Genomic DNA, 17670 nt, shown 5'->3' on the forward strand with positions numbered 1-17670 from the left:
TGGGGTGGGTGTGACCTGTGCCTCTGTTTGGCTGTTTGGATGTGGCCAGAAGTTTGTTTGTCAATGGTGTGTACACAGTAGACATGTTTAGTGGTGTTGTGCGACTCGTTTGAATGGTCCTTGTGCTGGTTTAGGGGTTTGCGTTATGTGTGCATGTGGTGTTTGTGCGTGCGGGTGACTTGTACGGGCCGTTGGGGGTGTGGGGGGGGGGTTGGCGCTCGCTTGATCGGGGTGTGTGCGTGTGGTGTTTGTGCTGCGGGTGACTTGTACGGGCCGTTGGGGGTGTGGGGGGTTCGCGTTCGCTTGAGGGGGGGGTGTGGGTCGGACTTGTGCGTGCGGGTGACTTGTATGGGCCGTTGGGGGTGTGGGGGGTTCACGTTCGCTTGAGGGGGGGTGTGCGCGTGGTGTTTGTGCGTGCGGATGACTTGTACGGGCCATTGGGGGTGTGGGAGGTTGCATACGCTTGAGGTGGGGGTGTGCGTGTGGTGTTTGTGTGTGCGGGTGACTTGTACGGGTCGTTGGGGGTGTGGGGGGTTGGCGCTCACTTGATCGGGGTGTGTGCGTGTCGGACTTGTGCGTGCGGGTGACTTGCACGGGCCATTGGGGGTGTGGGGGGTTCGCATTTGCTTGACGGGGGGTGTGAGTGTGGTGTTTGTGCATGCGGGTGACTTGTACGGGCCGTTGGGGGTGTAGGGGGTTTGCGTTCGCTTGAGGGTGGGGTGTGCTTGTGGTGTTTGTGCGTGTGGGTGACTTGTACGGGCCGTTGAGGGTGTGGGGGGGTCGCGTTCGCTTGAGGGGGGTGTGGGTGACTTGTACGGGCCGTTGGGGGTGTGGGGGGTTCGCGTTCGCTTGAGGGGGGGTGTGCGTGTGGTGTTTGTGCATGCGGGTGACTTGTACGGTCCGTTGGGGGTGTGCGGGGGTTGGCGCTCACTTGATCGGGGTATGTGCGTGTCAGACTTGTGCTTGTGGGTGACTTGTACGGGCTGTTGGGGGTGTGGGGGGTTTGCGTTCACTTGAGGGTGGGGTGTGCGTGTGGTGTTTGTGCATGCGGGTGACTTGTATGGGCCATTGGAGGTGTGGGGGGTCGCGTTCGCTTGAGGGGGGTGTACGTGTGGTGTTTGTGTGTGCGGGTGACTTGTACGGGCCATTGGGGGTGTGGGGGAGTTGGCGCTCTCTTGATCGAGGTGTGTACGTGTCGGACTTGAGCGTGCGGGTGACTTGTACGGGCCATTAGGGATGTTGGGGGTTCGCGTTCGCTTGAGAGTGGGGTGTGCGTGTGGTGTTTGTGCGTGCGGGTGACTTGTACGGGCCGTTGGAGGTGTGGGGGGTCGGGTTCGCTTGAGGGGGGGTGTGCGTGTGGTGTTTGTGTGTGCAGGTTACTTGTACGGGCCGTAGGGGGTTCGCGTTCGCTTGAGGGGAGGTGTGCGTGTGGTGTTTGTGCGTGCGGGTGACTTGTAAGGGCCGTTGGGGGTGTGGGGGGGTTGGCGCTCGCTTGATCGGGGTGTGTGCGTGTCGGACTTGTGCGTGCAGGTGACTTGTACGGGCCGTTGGGGGTGTGGGGGGTTCGCGTTCGCTTGAGGGTGGGATGTGTGTGTGGTGTTTGTGCATGCGGGTGACTAGTACGGGCCTTTGGGGGTGTGGGGGGTCGCGTTCGCTTGAGGGTGGGGTGTGCTTGTGGTGTTTGTGCGTGCGGGTGACTTTTACGGGCCATTGGGGCTGTGGGGGGTCGTGTTCGCTTGAGCGGAGGTGTGCGTGTGGTGTTTGTGTGCGGGTGACTTGTACGGGCCGTTGGGGGTGTGGGGGGTTTGCGTTCACTTGAGGGGGGTGTGCGTGTGGTGTTTGTGCGTGCGGGTGACTTGTACGGGCCGTTGGGGGTGTGGGGGGGTCGCGTTTGCTTGAGGGGGTGTGCGTGTGGTGTTTGTGCGTGCGTGTGACTTGTACGGCCCGTTGGGGGTGTGGGGGGTCAGGTACGCTTGAGTGGCAGTGTGCGTGTGGTGTTTGTGCATGCGGGTGACTTGTACGGGCCGTTGGGGGTGTGGGGGGGTTGGCGCTCGCTTGATCGGGGTGTGTGCGTGTCGGACTTGTGCGTGCGGGTGACTTGTACGGCCCATTTGGGGTGTGGGGGGTTCGCGTTCGCTTGAGGGGGGGTGTGCGTGTGGTGTTTGTGCGTGCGGGTGACTTGTACGGGCCGTTGGGGGTTTGGGGGGTTCGTGTTCGCTTGAGGGGGGTGCGGGTCGGACTTGTGCGTGCGGGTGACTTGTACGGGCCGTATGGGGTGTGGGGGGTTCGCGTTCGCTTGAGGGGGGGTGTGCGTGTGGTGTTTGTGCGTGCGGATGACTTGTACGGGCCATTGGGGATGTGGGGGGTCGCGTATGCTTGAGGTGGGGGTGTGCGTGTGGTGTTTGTGCGTGCGGGTGACTTGTATGGGTCGTTGGGGGTGTGGAGGGTTGGCGCTCGCTTGATCGGGGTGTGTGCGTGTCGGACTTGTTCGTGCAGGTGACTTGCACGGGCCGTTGGGGGTGTGGGGGGTTCGCGTTTGCTTGAGGGGGGGTGTGCGTGTGGTGTTTGTGCATGCGGGTGACTTGTACGGGCCGTTGGGGGTGTGGGGGGTTCGCGTTCGCTTGAGGGTGGGGTGTGCTTGTGGTGTTTGTGCGTGCGGGTGACTTGTACGGGCCGTTGGGGGTGTGGGGGGGTTGGCACTCACTTGATCGGGTGTGTGCGTGTCAGACTTGTGCTTGTGGGTGACTTGTACGGGCTGTTGGGGGTGTGGGGGGTTTGCGCTCACTTGAGGGTGGGGTGTGCGTGTGGTGTTTGTGCATGCGGGTGACTTGTACGGGCCATTGGAGGTGTGGGGGGTCGCGTTCGCTTGAGGGGGGTGTACGTGTGGTGTTTGTGTGTGCGGGTGACTTGTACGGGCCATTGGGGGTGTGGGGGAGTTGGCGCTCTCTTGATCGAGGTGTGTACGTGTCGGACTTGAGCGTGCGGGTGACTTGTACGGGCCATTGGGGATGTGGGGGGTTTGCGTTCCCTTGAGAGTGGGGTGTGCATGTGGTGTTTGTGCGTGCGGGTGACTTGTACGGGCCGTTGGAGGTGTGGGGGGTCGCGTTCGCTTGAGGGGGGTGTGCTTGTGGTGTGTGTGTGTGCGGGTTACTTGTACGGGCCGTTGGGGGTTCGCGTTCGCTTGAGGGGAGGTGTGCGTGTGGTGTTTGTGCGTGCGGGTGACTTGTAAGGGCCGTTGGGGGTGTGGGGGGGTTGGCGCTCGCTTGATCGGGGTGTGTGCGTGTCGGACTTGTGTGGCAGGTGACTTGTACGGGCCGTTGGGGGTGTGGGGGGATCGCGTTCGCTTGAGGGTGGGATGTGTGTGTGGTGTTTGTGCATGCGGGTGACTAGTACGGGCCTTTGGGGGTGTGGGGGGTCGCGTTCGCTTGAGGGTGGGGTGTGCTTGTGGTGTTTGTGCGTGCGGGTGACTTTTACGGGCCATTGGGGGTGTGGGGGGTCGTGTTCGCTTGAGCGGAGGTGTGCGTGTGGTGTTTGCGTGCGGGTGACTTGTACGGGCCGTTGGGGGTGTGGGGGGGTCACGTTTGCTTGAGGGGGTGTGCGTGTGGTGTTTGTGCGTGTGTGTGACTTGTACGGCCCGTTGGGGGTGTGGGGGGTCAGGTACGCTTGAGTGGCGGTGTGCGTGTGGTGTTTGTGCATGCGGGTGACTTGTACGGGCCGTTGGGGGTGTGGGGGGGTTGGCGCTCGCTGGATCGGGGTGTGTGCGTGTCGGACTTGTGCTTGCGGGTGACTTGTACAGCCCGTTTGGGGTGTGGGGGGTTCGCGTTCGCTTGAGGGGGGTGTGCGTGTGGTGTTTGTGCATGCGGGTGACTTGTACGGGCCGTTGGAGGTTTGGGGGGTTCGCGTTCGCTTGAGGGGGGGTGTGCGGGTCGGACTTGTGCGTGCGGGTGACTTGTATGGGCCGTTGGGGGTGTGGGGGGTTCGCGTTCGCTTGAGGGGGGGTGTGCGTGTGGTGTTTGTGCGTGCGGATGACTTGTACGGGCCATTGGGGATGTGGGGGGTCGCGTATGCTTGAGGTGGGGGTGTGCGTGTGGTGTTTGTGTGTGCGGGTGACTTGTATGGGTCGTTGGGGGTGTGGGGGGTTGGCGCTCGCTTGATCGGGGTGTGTGCGTGTCGGACTTGTTTGTGCGGGTGACTTGCACGGGCCGTTGGGGGTGTGGGGGGTTCGCGTTCGCTTGAGGGTGGGGTGTGCTTGTGGTGTTTGTGCGTGCGGGTGACTTGTACGGGCCGTTTGGGGTGTGGGGAGTCGCGTTCGCTTGAGGGGGTGTGTGTGTGGTGTTTGCGTGTGGGTGACTTGTACGGGCCGTTGGGGGTGTGGGGGGTTCGCGTTCGCTTGAGGGGGGAGTGCGTGTGGTGTTTGTGCATGCGGGTGACTTGTACGGTCCGTTGGGGTTGGCGCTCACTTGATCGGGGCGTGTGCGTGTCAGACTTGTGCTTGCGGGTGACTTGTACGGGCTGTTGGGGGTGTGGGGGGTTCGCGTTCACTTGAGGGTGGGGTGTGCGTGTGGTGTTTGTGCATGCGGGTGACTTATACGGGCCATTGGGGATGTGGGGGGTCGCGTATGCTTGAGGTGGGGGTGTGCGTGTGGTGTTTGTGCATGCGGGTGACTTGTATGGGTCGTTGGGGGTGTGGGGGGTTGGCGCTCGCTTGATCGGGGTGTGTGAGTGTCGGACTTGTGCGTGCGGGTGACTTGTACGGCCCGTTTGGGGTGTGGGGGGTTCGCATTCGCTTGAGGGGGGTGTGCGTGTGGTGTTTGTGCGTGCGGGTGACTTGTACGGGCCATTGGGTGTGTGGGGGGTTCGCGTTCGCTTGAGGGGGGGTGTGCGGGTCGGACTTGTGCGTGCAGGTGACTTGTACGGGCCGTTGGGGGTGTGGGGGGTTCGCGTTTGCTTGAGGGGGGTGTGCGTGTGGTGTTTGTGCATGCGGGTGACTTGTACGGGCCGTTGGGGGTGTGGGGGGTTCGCGTTCGCTTGAGGGTGGGGTGTGCTTGTGGTGTTTGTGTGTGCGGGTGACTTGTACGGGCCGTTGGGGGTGTGGGTCGCGTTCGCTTGAGGGGGGTGTACGTGTGGTGTTTGTGTGTGCGGGTGACTTGTACGGGCCATTGGGGGAGTGGGGGAGTTGGCGCTCTCTTGATCGGGGTGTGTACGTGTCGGACTTGAGCGTGCGGGTGACTTGTACGGGCCATTGGGGGTGTGGGGGGGTTGGCGCTCACTTGATCGGGGTGTGTGCATGTCAGACTTGTGCTTGCGGGTGACTTGTACGGGCTGTTGGGGGTGTGGGGGGTTCGCGTTCACTTGAGGGTGGGGTGTGCGTGTGGTGTTTGTGCATGCGGGTGACTTGTACGGGCCGTTGGAGGTGTGGGGGGTCGCGTTCGCTTGAGCGGGGTGTACGTGTGGTGTTTGTGTGTGCGGGTGACTTGTACGGGCCATTGGGGGAGTGGGGGAGTTGGCGCTCTCTTGATCGGGGTGCGTACGTGTCGGACTTGAGCGTGCGGGTGACTTGTACTGGCCATTGGGGATGTTGGGGGTTCGCGTTCGCTTGAGTGGGGTGTGCGTGTGGTGTTTGTGCGTGCGGGTGACTTGTACGGGCCGTTGGAGGTGTGGGGGGTCGCGTTCCCTTGAGGGGGGGTGTGCATGTGGTGTTTGTGTGTGCGGGTTACTTGTACGGGCCGTTGGGGGTGTGGGGGGTTCGCGTTCGCTTGAGGGGAGGTGTGCGTGTGGTGTTTGTGCATGCAGGTGACTTGTAAGGGCCGTTGGGGGTGTGGGAGGTTGGCGCTCGCTTGATCGGGGTGTGTGCGTGTCGGACTTGTGCGTGCAGGTGACTTGTACGGGCCGTTGGGGGTGTGGGGAGTCGCGTTCGCTTGAGGGTGGGGAGTGCGTGTGGTGTGCATGCGGGTGACTAGTACGGGCTGTTGGGGGTGTGGGGGGTCGCGTTCGCTTGAGGGGGTGTGCGTGTGGTGTTTGTGCATGGGGGTGACTTTTACGGGCCATTGGGGGTGAAGGGGGTCATGTTCACTTGAGGGGAGGTGTGCGTGTGGTGTTTGCGTGCGGGTGACTTGTACGGGCCGTTGGGGGTGGGGGGGGTTTGCGTTCACTTGAGGGGGGGTGTGGTGTTTGTGCGTGCGGGTGACTTGTACGGGCCGTTGGGGGTGTGGGGGGGGTTTGGCGCTCGCTTGATCGGGGTGTGTGCGTGTCAGACTTGTGTGTGCGGGTGACTTGTACGGGCCGTTGGGGGTGTGGGGGGTTCGCATTCGCTTGAGGGTGGGGTGTGCGTGTGGTGTGCATGCGGGTGACTAGTACGGGCCGTTGGGGGTGTGGGGGGTCGCGTTCGCTTGAGGGGGTGTGCGTGTGGTGTTTGTGCGTGCGGGTGACTTGTACGGGCCGTTGGGGGTGTGGGGGGTTCACGTTCGCTTGAGGGGGGGTGTGCGTGTCGGACTTGTGCGTGCGGGTGACCTGTACGGGCCGTTGGGGGTGTGGGGGGTTTGCGTTCGCTTGAGGCAGGGTGTGCGTGTGGTGTTTGTGCGTGCGGGTGACTTGTACGGGCCGTTGGAGGAGTGGGGGGGTCGCGTACTCTTTATCGAGGGGAACACGGTTGGTATGTGTCGCTGCCGCTTGCTGTGGGGAGATGTTTCAGTACGAATCATTCTTCATACGCGACTACTTTGGGCCGTACGAATCGCGTACAGGCTTTCCGCACCGGATCGTACTAGTGTGGTTGTACGGCATGTTTACTAATCGTACGGAAGTATTTCCGAATCAAATTCGTACGGGTCTCCGACTTTGATTCGTACGGTTTGATGATTTTCATACGGTAATCGACGGAAATGAATCGTACTAGGCAGGTTGGACGATACTTTCCCATTCGTACGGCTTCGGTTACGAATACAAATCGTAAGGCCGAATTTTTTTCCGGATCGGAATCGGCCCCTAAGAGTAAAGAAATTTGTTGCAGTATCCGGGTCAAGTAGAGCTCTAGTAGAGTTAAGAAAGGCTACAACCCATACAGCTAGCAAACTCCTGGAAAGATCCCATTCCTTATATTGTGTATCCAATGGTAATTGGCCTTAGAGAGGATGGAAAATGAACCACCCTGCAGTGGGCATGTAATAGGTATCCACGGGGTCGGTCGGCCAGCTGAGTAGCGCGGCGTCTTCCTCGATATTAGCTCAGCCAACTTTAACAACTGAATTACTCTGGTTTTGTATAAGGGAATTGTGAGCCTAACTATAATGTCCCTGTAACCTGTTTTTTTCAGTGAATTTCTAAGTTTTTTTATTTCATGTTCCAACTATAATGTCTCTATAACCTTTGTTTTTTTCTGTGAATTTCTAAGGTTTTTTTAATAATTACATTTCTTAACTGTAACCTGTTGAGGTTTAATTTCAGCGAAATTAGCATTGTGGAAGATTGACTCCCTTCCTGCTTATTTATCAAATGTAAATGTATGTAAATGTATAGGCATTTATATAGCGCACTACTTACCCGGAGGGTCCCAAGGCGCTTCGACCGCTGCGAAACCCTTCCTGGCTTCCCTGAGAGATGGTCCCTTAATGGGTATCTCCAGGGTGAGACCAGGCATCCCCGGCGGTCTGGTGGGGCCGTTAGTGAAGATGAGGCAAGCTAATGCCCAGAGTTGCCGAGTGTGATCGCTGATCAGAGTGGGCACCGAGGCGAGAGAATTATCGAGTCCGCTGACCCTGGTCCAGAGACCTGCCGCGCCGGGAATCGAACCCTGGTCCCGGCCCGTCCTCTGCTCTCGGGTCTGCCGCCTCTAACCAGTGAGCCACACTACTTAAGAAGACACCACCATTTTCTTCAACACCTCTACCCAAGTGGAATACTTTCTACTGGCTAATTACTAAGTGCTGCCCTGTTGGGTAACTGTACAGTGTATCTTCTACACTACAACTGTGTAAAGGATGCTGATAAAAGGTCTCTAATGTCCCTGTGTGCCAATGGGATTGTCCTTCGAGCATCTTCTCCAGATATCTTTAGAAAGTAGAACAGCAGACAAAACACACTTGGATGATTTTTCTTTTGCAGAAGTAAGTGCTTCTTTATTTGGGGGAGATGGGATTGTATTACTAGGCATGAGGAACACGTCTTCGAAATTGGAGGGGAAAAGGTACTGGGATGTCCTTTTAGTAAGCTGTCCATCATCCTGGAAAAAAGGCAGAAAGACGTTGCATACCGCTAATGTATAAAGGGTGGGGCCAACCGGACAGGGCTTGTAGGCAAGTTTCCATGCTTCTAGTTTGTAAAAGTTTAGAACACAATCTTTGGTCGCAGGAGCAGATGTCAAGAAAGAACCCCTTTGTCACAGACACCATATGAGATTTTACGCTCGAAAAAACGAAGGATCCAAAAAACTCCATCAAGGATTATAGATAACTTTTCACAGTGGAAATGCAGAGAAAACATACTTGCTTTGCCTTGTCCATGCTCAGGAAGTTAGGATGATTAGTACTTTACCGAAGTGATGCTTCAACTTTGGCACTTGCTTTGGTAAAGTAAACAGAGGGGGACTGCACAGTCCCCCCGGCCGACTTTGGAACTAGGGGCACCATCCCCAAACAGGGTTCAGTGTATGCCTAAGGGCACCCAGTCTGTATTGGGACCTTGGAGAAAGCCTCAATGTCCCTGCAGCCCATGCTGTCTCCCCGCCTCCAAAGGGAGCCGACACTGCTTTCACACAGAGGTAGCTGCTGAACATGCAGCCCCCTGTGCGCGAAAGCTATTTGTCTGTTTCCTAGCTCGCTTGAGAGTGGGCATGGAAACAGACGAATGGTCTGCTTTTAGTAGGCAAGAGCATTTTCACTATTCTTGCTTGCTGAAACTGGAGTGTTTGCTCTGGGTTGGCGGGAGCGGTTAAAGCACAATACTAAATATTTCCCTCAATGACCTACACACTTTTAGCTACTGACTTAGTTCATATACATTTCATCAGATGTCTGGACATTAAGAAAGCAATAGTGACCATTCAACTCTTCTCATTATTTTTTAATCTTTCATATTCTTTTTTTCTCATTTCTTTTTTTAAACATAATTCCATATTAATACAATTGTTTACAGTCATAAACATACAGAGATAATCAACTTATATTCTTATATATTTATATAGGTCCCCTGGGAATTGTTTGCGTGCTATCTGGATAGGTCCTGAGGAAGGAGGCTTATAGAACTGATGTCCACCGAAACGCACGTCGACCTTGTGCGGAGTCCTTGGTTCGTTCGGGACTCACATGCTGGCAGGAGTATCGTCTTGCCAGGAATTACTCAACTGTGTACAGATAGAGTATGAATGTAGCCGTGGTGAGAGTGTGTGTATTTGTGTGGTTGTAACTTGATTATATGTATTTATTCTCTTCCAGGGGCAAATTGCAGAAAAAGATCTCTTCAGAGGAAATGTCCTTTGGTATAATTTACTTATAAACGTTGAATGTTTATGACTGTAAAAAATTGTATTAATATGGAATTATGAAGATGAACAACTGTAAAAGAAATGAAGCTTTTTGATAATATGAGTTTGACAATGTTTAAAAAAAGAAATGAGAAAAAAAGAATATTAAATATTAAAAAATAATGAGAAGAGTTGAATGGTCATTATTGCTTTCTTACTGTCCATAAATCTGATGAAATGTATATGAACTAAGTCAGTAGCTAAAAGTGTGTAGGTCATTGAGGGAAATATATAGTAATGTGTGTTCTTTTCATACCCCTCTTTTCCCTGACCCAGATTCGTTGTAGAGGGGGTCCCCAAAATCTAGCGGGAGCGGTTAAAGCACCCGCCAAGCGACTATGACCTGGGGTGGGCACTCCGGGACATAGCAGGAGCCAGCTCTGGGGGTGGCGGGCCCCAGGGCCATCTATGGCTCCAGGAGGGGGGGGGCGCGCAGATACCCTCCATTGTACTATATAGAACCGGGGAGGTGGTAGTCCCCAGGACTGCTGGGGTGCTGTGAAGCCCCCCTTAATGTAAATAAATTGCCTCAGGGAGCCTGTATTTCTTTCACAGGAAGCTGCAGCCCCCTGTGTTTGAAAGCAATTTGTGTTGTTCCCTGCTCGCTTGAGAGCAGGCATGGAAATAGACGAATGGTCCGCTTTCAGTATGAAAGAGCATTTTCACTGTTCTCTCTTGCTGAAACCGGAGTGTTTGCTCTGATTGGTAGGAGCAGTAAAAGTTCCCGCCAAGCCACTGCAAGCAACTGTGTCCCGGGGGTGGGCACTCCGGGATATAGCAGAAGCCATCCCAGGGGTGTGGCAATCCCCAGGGCCATCTATGGCTCCAGGAAGGGAGCTGCACAGATATCCTACATTGTGCTACATAGAACCGGGGAGGTGGTGGTGGCCCCTGGGGCTGGGGAAGGCTGTGGGGATCCCCTTAATGTAAACAAATTGCCCCAGGGATGTGGCAGTACCCAGGGGTGCCCCCGCTTGACGATGACCCTAAAACACTTCATGCAGTAGAGTCACAATTAAGCTTTTTTTTTGGAAACTTTTGCAAAAATCCTTCAAATGGCACCAAAGATATAGGCACATCAAAAAACGACTCTTCTATGTAAACATGGTCCTAACTCTAGCTACCTACGGGCGACCACCAGTAGGTAATATATATATATATATATATAAAAACAATTCATATTTTTCAAGCGCATAACGTTTTTAGTTAAACCAGTACTGAGTTTGACATACGTGTTAGCATGTTCACTCGTTATTCAAATATAGGCTGCAGCGTCCCAAAAATTGCATTGCATGTGTCACCTGTCTTCATCCTTACTGCCCTGAAGCATCATAGAATATTTCAAATGGTTTCACCCACGTGTCACGCATGCCAAATTTCTGGATTCAGACATTTTGAATGAAGCCTGTACCCTGTTGAATTGTCCCCAATAGAGTGCCAACTGTGGCATCTAAAAGACATAGCAGTTATTTGGGCATGTTAAAAGATAATCAATGTCTTCTGAGCTAGTACTTCAGTATAATTGTATCTAAATTCCTCTGTAACCTCGTTTACATGGCTATCCTGGATGCGTTTGCTTTAATAACAGTTTAAAAACCTTACCTGCAGCTCCAATACCCTTTGATGCCTTTTCTATCCGTATTTGCTCATTTAAGTTTATATTTGAAAGACAGAAAAATACCAGCTTTTGCCGCTTCACTTAATTTTACCGGCCTTGTCCTAAAAATACTGGCCAGGTGCCTACGTCACTTCCTCTTTCCTGTGGCGCAGTTCTGGGCATGATGACGAGCCAGCTCTCCCCTTCCCACCAGTTAGCCGGCATGATGGGACAGGAAGTGACGCAGACTAGGCAGGATGACGACACAGCTCTCCGCTTCCCGTCTGTAAACTGGCCTGGTGGGGCAGGAAGTGACGCAGCCTTGGCAGGATGATGACACAGCTCTCCGCTTCCTGTTAGCTGGTCAGGTGGCACGCTTGCGCTTTAGTCGACGTTATATGGCAGAGTATAGTCCCCAGCTATGCATTCGGAAGGTTAGTAAAGTCGAGTGCAAATGTCATGTGTTTTATGGTTATAATGTGTCATAAAAATGCGGGCCAGTATTTGGGTTCAGTTTACTCGTGTCCAAGGCGCTCGCGCCCTGAAATATGTTTACTGCTAAAATTACAAACGTTAATAAAATGTATTTCTTTTTTTAAATGTCTGTCAAAGGCCGTTGTCGGCGTTTTCACCTGACTAACCCCGCGAGGGGAACAGCTGGCTCGTGTTTGCTTCTAGGGCGGGCTCCATTTTCAGTTTCTGCGCAGCAAGTTCCTGTCTGTGCGGTAGGGTAATAGCTGGCGATCAATCACCTTATTATAAACTCTCCCTGCGCCAGAACCCCTTTTATCAAAGGTGATATGTGATCCCTGACTCGGGCTTCGATACACAGTATTTGGTAACAGTAAAAATTCATCTGTCAGCCCGCAGGTCCACCAATGTAAATAAACAGTGGTTAGAAGGATGACAGTAGTGACGACAAAGCCAATTCTTAAATACTCCCACGGGAAAGGTAATTGGTAAAACGGAATTAAATGCGCAAAAAATGCCTCAGTTTTCAGCAAATAACCACACAAGAAAAGTTGGCACAGGCTAAACGAATAAGATATCAACCGTGTTGGAATGCATTCTTGTTTCAATGTCTGCCTAATGCTAGCTAGGAAAACGTAAATGTTTTTAAAACATGGTCATTGTTTATTTATTCTCCGGCTAGTACGGTGGTGGGATCGCCCTTCAACAGTTGAACTATATTTTACACACACAGGGGTTAAAGATTTGTCAGAAATCGTAGGCTGTCTGATGGATGCAGGGTGCCTTGTAAGTCTGCCCATCTGGCTGCAGGCACAGAAGGACTGGCCCAGAAATAGAGAAGTGCCGATTGGTGCTTGCTTGAAAGAAGTTTGAAGGTCCAGCAACTAGAGGCCGCAGTTTATCACGATATCGTACTTGAGGAGTTAAAACACTGACCTAACAATGACCCTTAAGCAGACTGTGACCTTTTGCTGGTAATAAAGCACACTTCTTCTATTCCGTGGGAGCTTGAGTTCGACCTTGTGCTGTTAAAGCACACTTTACTTCTCCCATCCCAGAACGGTGGTTTATACATTTGAAGACGTTTTTGAATTGTGGTGTGGCCTTCTGGTCTTTGTCAGTGTATGAGGTCTGGGCCCTTGATCATATGTTCATCATGCCAATAAGACGGTGAAAACCACATTTGATCCTAAAATTTGATCCTAACATTTAGTGTCTCCACTCCTGTTGTTTGGACACAGAACACTGCCCAGGCCGAAGAACAATTCAAGATTAAAGCAATATATATACCGAGATATAGGTGCCCAACGGGTAATTCCGTAGCCACATAAACTATTTGTTCTAACCAATGTTCTAGGTTCATTAGCTTGTTTTGATCTGAAAAAATGTTTACAATTATTGTTTTACAAGAGCCACCACATGCAGAATATGGAAATAAGTGGTGAGCTTTATAAAGATAACTCATCCGCCATCAGTAAACCAGCAACTAACACACATAATACGCAGATGCTTGAAAAAGCAGTCCAAACTACCTTTTTTCTAAAATTAAGCATTGCTAAGCGAAAGATGCAGCAGCAAGCTAAGATGTGTTAAAACAGAGAGCCTTATTTATAATTTGGCGGGCAGAGGTTAAGTCTCTCAGGGCAACGTATATTACTATATGTATATGATAGAAGTAATCCCCTATGCAGCTCCTGGCATAAAGCAGGGCACGGACTCCAAATTAAAGTGCTGATTTAATAATTTATTTTGTCAAGCATGTTTGTTTGACGCGTTTCGGCCAATGCCTTTGGCCTTGTTCACATACATGCATATCTATATTTGGATATGCGTTAGTCTGTATATGTATGTGTGCATGTGTGTGTTTGATACCATCAGTTTACAGAAGAAAGACTCTGGAACCCCTTCATTTTCAGTGATTAAGGTGTAATAAATGCAGTTATTTACAATATGTACAGGTTTCACAAATCATAATCCTTAAACCTATCTGGAATGTAAATGGACCTTCCTGACCGGCTCTCATGGGATTGGAATAGGTAAATTTCCCTTGCAAATTTTCCAAGGATTCTTAATTTTCACCACCTGTCCACATCAATGTTCAATGCTTTCCTTTCTAATTTTTAATCAGACATGGTTTTATATTCAATTTCGTTCGTTTTCTACCGACTTCAGATCAGCTTAACAAATGTCCATATTACTTAGGGTTAAATATATATAGATTATTCTATACTTAATATGTATAAAAGTCTCTGTATAGTTTTCATATAAGTTACTTGAATAAATTCTTATGGTTCTCCGTTTATCATAATATGTAAATATTATATTAACTATTTTATCTACAGTTGCTTCACTATTGAAATATTTAATATATTTTTAAAATACACAAATTAGCTTAAAGTACAGCAACACTTGAAAGTCTGAGTTTGTTAAATACAACTCAAATCTTGATATAGTACTTTCTTTATGCATGCTCTGTACTCTTGTTTTATATATTATTTAAATTTACTGTTCAAAAAACCTTTGAGGCTCTCCAATGCACTTCTCTATGCTTCACCCGGTAAGTCTCTCAGTATATCATTTACTTCCACTCTGACTCATCCCAAACCTTATTCTACCACTATGGTCTCCAAAATTATCCCTTCTAGACTCTTCCCTCCTTGGGTCACACAATATCTAATTTTACTACTATGATCTCTCAAACAACCCTTTCTAAATTCTTCCCTCATGTATCCCTCCTTAGACTGATCCCAACAACTCATTTTGCTACGATTATGTCCTATTAAACACTTTTAAGACTCTTCTGTCCCTCCATTATCCTTTTAAATCCAACTAACAGACTCACATGTCCATCACTCAAATTAAATGCGTTTTCCCTATACTGAGTAACCACCAATCAATACAGTTACAATTACAATATAAATCAGGCCCAGGAATCCCACAAACAATAAAATAAAACACCCACAACAGATGAGCCATAGTCTGAGCAGGGAGAACAACATTTGAAGAAGCAATGAAATGGCAGGAAAACTTGAGAAAGATAGATAAATGCACAGATTCTAATCACTCCTCGATTTGGCAAGCTGAAACACACAAAACGAGCTTGTCACATAATGAGATCACTATGCTTTCTTCTAGTACATCTCTAGATTATAACCCAATCAGAACTCTACCAGCAAAATATTTGTCAACATGAGCTGTAACACTTGGAGGTTCCCACGCAACACCATCACACAACTATTGTAACTCAAGTTCCAGATTATTCCATTGTCGTTAAGTGTTTTATTGAAACATTTGACTACTTTAACTGTTTTAGTAAAGCACCGTACGCATCTGGTTGGAACTTTGATGTACCCAATCTTCTACGTTGACTTTACAAACCTACACACCATGGGACTTATCATAATAAACCTACCTTTTCTTCATTCTCATTCTAACTCCATTCACCCATTATTGACACATCCACCCACCATCCTTTGTTCTGAGGCATCCACCCTGTTACCAATTTATTATGCAACCTTCTACACCCTTAGGATGTTCTCCCAAGTCATGCTTGGTAATTAAAAACTACATCTTCCACTTCCTCCTTCCATAATAATCCCACTCATCCTGGCCAGTTGAATACCTTTATTAATTATGCTATGTAATCTCTCCACAACTCCACTGATCGTCAGGTGATAGAGAGAACTTCTCTTGTGCTTTCAGTTTCCCTCTCATCCTTTGAGTGTACCTAACCTGTCACTGGAACAGTCTGTCATTCAGCCAAGCACAGGTGGAACATGTTCATTAGGTCCTTCATATAATAGGACCCATATCATGCCTATCACAACTTAAAATGAAAGCCAGAGGTTTGCTAGACTAGCATCAAAGTTACTCAGGGGCTGTCCTTATTTACAACATATGGGTTATTTCAGTTGTCATATTAGGGGTGCAGGCTAGCACAGGGGCCAGTGCAGAAAGCAAACGGTTCCAAACTTGCCCACCTCTTTATGTGTGGCCTTTCAGGTTTTATCTTTATTAAGAAATAGTTAAAACAATTCAATCCATTCTCAGGTTTGTAAGCTTTTAGAACTCAGTGTCAAACTCCCTTATTGTGTCTCCTCCAGTGTTGCTTCATCATTCCCTTTTGTATGAGGTTTCCAAATTTGAAGCTTTGTCTCAGAGTTAATTATCTGCAGCAGTGAATTGTGCAGGCTTTGACTATGTATTCCTTACAAGGCCAGGTTGGATTTATCAATCTCTTATCTTACAGTATATCTCAAATCAGCTGACCTAGCATCATAAGGTTTTATGTTTGTTTGGAGATGGAGGCTGCTGCTAGTGTTTGTGATTGCAGCTATATCTGCTGTATTTACCTGGATGTTTTAAAATTTAACCTAAGACAGGACAGAGGCAAAACCAACATATGTGGGTCACCTAAGGACCACAAAGTAAGCGCTGTTGAATTATTTTTTCCACAGAATGGCAACCATTATATATATATATGCAGGAAACGTACGACCCACAAAATCCACCAGGGAGGAACGGCACTCAACAGGGCCTGCGTTGTTCAAGATGTAGTTTTTATTCCATCAAGTAAACAAAATCGGTAAAAATCGTTGTTTCGGCGCAAAGCCTTTGTCACGACGCTGATGCATAGTTATCGGGCAACTAATAAACAGGAAGTAAGTGACCATAGACGAAAGAGTGTCTACACAAATGCATTGAATGTTCAGCTTACAGTGGTGGCCATCGTAAAACATCAGATGTTTTGGTCAGAAAAAATAAAGAAATAAATAATTGATTGCAACGAGTATGCGAAGCAAAATCAAATAAAGTTAAATTAAATTAATTCACATTATATTGAGTTGCCCTCACATTTCATACAATACAAAAGCAATTTGCTCTTTGAACAGTATTGTCTTCGGCATACTGGTTTAGGAATGCCGAACATTTCTATGGTTATTCCAATAATGTGATTGTTGTAACATGGTAATACAATTAGCTGTTGTATTTACATGTTCAAACTCATTCCCCATTGGGCACAGGCAATAGTAAGTGACCTAAAATACAAATTGCATGTTATGCCCCATTGGGCAATTACCTGTGCCCACTAATGTTCTCGGCTTTAATAACATACATTGGTAACTGTATGACTATCATCCAATACCTGTGGAATCTATCTTACCCCATTGGGTGTATTAGTATTCTGTCACAATGACCTACTACTCCTGTTTCTTTAATGAACATAGTACTAGACATATCATAAACAAAAGATACAACCCACAATACACTGTTATGGCTCTACCACAAAGGAATACACCAAATTTTACAAAATCTACGAAGGAGAAAACATCTTAATGACGAGAATGAAATAGAACAAAATTGATAAACAAAAAGTTAGAAGAAAGATATCACAGCTCTTTTGCTTCCTGCTCATTGAACTGGAATCCAGATTAATATAAGACACTGACTTCTGACCGGGACCTGAAAAATAGATGATACAAAAAATATATGTAAGTTCAGCCACATGGAAATTTATACTCTAATATCTGAATTACAATCTCTCCCTGCCCTTGTAACTATTGAGATTAAAAACACATAAAATGACGAAAATAGAAAACAGGTTGCAATATTACTGTCCCTACAAGTAGGTATATATCTCTTCATCAACGTTAAGACCAACCGGTTCCCTTGTGTTCAATCTGAGGATATATCTGTGCTCTGGCTGTCTGAGTGCCCTTTCTATGTCACCACCTCTTTTTGATGTTTCCATTTGGTCAATCACTGTGTACCATAAATGAATTGGGTTACAGTCATGATGTTGTTTGAAATGTCTGGCCACAGGGTACAATTCATCTTCATTCTTGATTGCCCTAAAGTGTTGCAGTACTCTATTATGCACTTGTATTATAGTGCCACCAACATATTTCTTTTTGCAGGGGCATGTTAAAACATATACTTGCAGTTTAAGGATTTGTTTATGGTTATCCTTTCTCCTAAATCTGTGTACACAGTAGTGGCATTCATACCCTGCATGCATGCCTTGCATGTGCTGCATTTTTAAAAACCTCTGACTGGTTTAAGCTGGATGGTTTTCTCTGGCATC

Source organism: Lissotriton vulgaris, chromosome 9 (genome assembly GCF_964263255.1).
Source record: "Lissotriton vulgaris chromosome 9, aLisVul1.2, whole genome shotgun sequence".
NCBI classification, from domain to species: domain Eukaryota; kingdom Metazoa; phylum Chordata; class Amphibia; order Caudata; family Salamandridae; genus Lissotriton; species Lissotriton vulgaris.